This window comes from Chiloscyllium punctatum, chromosome 52, assembly GCF_047496795.1.
Source record: "Chiloscyllium punctatum isolate Juve2018m chromosome 52, sChiPun1.3, whole genome shotgun sequence".
In the NCBI taxonomy this organism is placed as follows: Eukaryota; Metazoa; Chordata; class Chondrichthyes; order Orectolobiformes; family Hemiscylliidae; genus Chiloscyllium; species Chiloscyllium punctatum.
In genome coordinates, this window is record NC_092790.1 from 7,002,624 (window position 1) to 7,006,399 (window position 3,776).

General features: G+C 42.8%; 1 non-coding gene across 1 annotated transcript; it reads right to left on the bottom strand.

Annotated features, from left to right (window-relative positions):
* Positions 1-3,468: 3,468 nt before the first annotated feature.
* trnas-uga (transfer RNA serine (anticodon UGA)) lies at positions 3,469-3,550 on the bottom strand. The gene has a single exon. It is a non-coding gene; the product is annotated as a tRNA-Ser (tRNA).
* Between the last annotated feature and the right edge of the window lie 226 nt (positions 3,551-3,776).

Consider the following 3,776-nt stretch of genomic DNA (forward strand, 5'->3'; position numbering starts at 1 on the left):
GTTTTGAGCTGCGCTGATGTGTTGGCAGCAAGAAAGGCAATGTTCAACTCGCCTCATTCCGGATGATGGGCTCGAAATTACCAGTGGTTTCTCGCTGAATTAGTTCAGGCTCTGGAATGTAAAAAAAAACTTCAAGTATGAAAGCACAGTGAAAGGAAATGTTTCACAGAGTGGGGAATTCCAAGTGAAACAGTGGCGGTGATTATGTTTGCTGATGTTTCACCTTGTGAATGCTGTTTCCCTGATGTGGACGTTTACATTACCTATAGACAAACTGTCACAGCCAGACCTGGTCTTTGGGTCAGTGACGGAATTGGTAACGTGCCTGACGTCGAATTAGGGGATTGTCAGTTCGCATTTAAAATCACGAGGATACAGCGTGCTCGTCAATTCCTGTTGTCTGTCAGGAACGGGAGTGTTTGGGTTTTCGAATTTACAGTTTCTTTCGTCCACTTCAAATTCTAGCTCAGATCAACGTCTCTCATTGTCTGTAGAACTGGCTTTGGTTTAACCAAAAGCTGCCTTTTGGCGGTTGAACTTACATGTTGGAGCGGACATCTGAAGTGAAGCACAAGGTGCTGGTCAAATCCTGAGAACTCTGCCACTCTCGGGGAATGTGTCTGTGTGTCTCTTTCTGTGGGAGACACGACGTGGGGAATAACACAGTGTGACTATGTAACTCGAACAGGAAAGAGTAGACTGACCCCACTCTGTCAATGTAACTCACCGAGGGAAGAGCAAACTGACGCCACTCAGTCAGTGTTACTCACCGAGGGATGGGCAGACTGACCCCACACTCTCAGTGTAACTCAGCAGACTGATGCCACACGGTCAATATAAGTCATTCACTGAAGCGCAGTCTGACCCCACTCTATAAATGTAATTCACTCAGGGAAGAGCAGACTGATCCCATTCTGTCTATGGCACTCACCCAATGAATGAACACTAACCCCAATCTTCCAATGTAACTCGCCAGAGAAGAGCAGATGGAAGCCAGACTGACAACATAAATTATCGAGGGAAGAGAATACTGATCCCGCTCTTTCTGTTTCACTCAGGCAGGGAAGAACAGACTGTCACCACTCTGTGAAAGAAATTCGCCCAGAGAAGGGCAGACTGACCCTTCTGTATCTGCGTGACTGACACAGGTAAGAGCAACTAATCCAACTCTGTCAAAATACCCTGACCCCTCTCTATCCATGTAGCTCACCCAGGAAACAGCAGACCATCCCCACTCTGTCTATTTAAGTTCACAAAAATCCTCTGAAGTACGTCCGATCCAGACACGCTCCACATCACTGTCTCTGTAACCGTGTGCGTTCAATGGCGAATCCAAATAACCTGCAAATGTTCAGAATGTGGCAGCAAACCAGAGCTACCACACAGAAATTGGGCGAATGTACAAACGTCCATCAGGCAGTCACCTAAACCTGGAATGGAAACCAATTCCGACAGCAGTCGTGATTATAAAATGGCAGAACAGAAACCTAGCAAAAGGAATTGCTTCCCTGTGTGTTGCAACGATTCTGAGTATTAATTAAGCAACTCTCACAGCGGTTAATTTCCAATTTCATCGCTGCCAACCTTCTTCAAAGCAAAGCACGCACTTGCTTTTGTCAGACTTCTGATATTCCGCTTTCATCCCGCTTTTTACCTAATCATATTTCTGACTTTACAAACTACGTCATAACAGGTTGACAACTGCAGAATGAGCTTTGTTCCGTTCTCCACTGATGTTGACAGTCGTAATGCACATATTAGAGTAGGACTTGATGCGCTTGCGGGTGGTGCATTCGCGGCATTATGGCTTTTCTTTTCGTTTTCGCTCGACTATTTCGACTTCATTGCGCAAACTTCCGAAGAAGACTTTTTGGAGTCGAAATGGTAACTGTGTTTTCTCTCGAAAGACAGACGTAGCTTTATTTCTGTTCTCTTATAAATTGATCTTCTTCTGATCTTTGCAAGTGAAATAGGGCGCATTACTATTGCTCGGTTTTAGTTTCAAAATCAAGAGAAACATGTAGGAGACAATATCAAAGAACACAAAGTTCTGAGTTGTGAAGATAATTTTTGCAGCAATGGTGAACATGAAGGTCAAATTAAGATAACGGTTCAAGAACATTTAGTCTGGAAGTGATATGTGACTTTAGTTCCAAATATATGTTTCCGTTCTTCCAGCACATCTTTTTGACTCCCAGAAAACTTTGATAGTTTTCTGTATTCACTTTGTTTCGCGATATCTGTCTTCTGGTCGACCAGGGACAACTTGAATTTGCGTCTGTATTGAATAAGATTTCGCTGTTTCTTTCGAGAAGCAAACCTGTGCATTATGTAACACTTATTATGCTGATGGCTAAGAATTTCAAAATGAATTACGGTTTATGAATCGTGAGCAAGAATGAAGTGATCCACTGGCGAGCAGATGTCACCACGCCCTATTCCTGCATCGGGCCTGAATGGTACATTGGCAGCGTCTGCAGAAAGGAAATGTCTAAGTGAACTAGTCCTTTCTTCAGTTTGATTTGATACCAATGACAGTGCTGTTTTGGTGCAGAAATGTGTCAACATCTCTGACGTTAGAGTCAAAATTTAAGTCACACCTACTCCATGGAGTGTCTTCTCATATCGGAACATGCTGACATGAAAACATCTAGCTCTGATAGCAAAGGTTTTTTCATTAAACTGGGAGTATGTTTAACTAAGCAATTCAGACAGCCAAAATGAATAATTGGCATTTCGTTCTTCAAGCTGAGCTCTTCACACCAACTGCTCCAACGAAGGCCGTGGATAAGATCCCCATCGATTATTTTGGTCAATTTTAGCCTCAACAACAACCTATTTTTCTGTACAATGCTAGACCACAAGCAGAGTGCTAAGTCTGATTTTCATCGTTAAATTTCAATTTCAGTTCTTAATGCACAGTTTCTTATGAATGTGGACAGCAGAAGTCCGTTAACATTCCATTTCTAATATTTCCAGAAAATTCCACTCCGCTGATATCGCCTTGCCTTATCACACCTCAAGCCGGGAAACTGGATCAGTCGAGTGCCTTTCCACACGTGGAGTTGCTTTTTCTAATTCATTCACTGCTGATATAATAGATTATTGGCCTTGAGAGTCAGTTGTAAATTAGGTTGAACTTTCTCAGCTTGACTTTCAACTGATCCGACAAAAACTCATCACCTGCTGGTAAATGTATTGCATTGCTTCTTGTTTTGCTTAATTCCACCACCGTCCCCCCTCCCCCGTGAACATCCAAATTTCACGATAATTCGACAAATGTCTTGAAACTGATTCGTATTGGAAGTTGGTGGCTTTTTGTGTCTCGACATATAATTTATTCAATTAGACGTCTTGAAATTACTTCGGATTCTTCACAGACGGAAATTTACTTTCGATTGAATGCAAAGCTCAAGCTCCACGAAATCCAAATTCTGCAAAGGAAAAAATGACTTTTGAAAGGTTGAACGCTGTGAGCAGGATTCGAACCTACGCAGGGAGACCGCAGTGGATTTCAAATCCAACGCCTTAACCTCTCGGCCATCACAGCTACAGTGCAAGGGTCAATTTTCATAGTAAAAGAACTGAATTAATGAAATACATAATTTACAGCGTCACTACCAGCCTGACTCACTCACAGTTATCACCTGACAATCAGCATTACTCTCTCAAATTTGTTTCATCATTATTAGGCTGAGGCACTCACACTGACAGCGTCACTAACAGCCTGACCCCCTCATGCTTACTGCGTTGGTATCTCTCTGATCCCCTCAGAA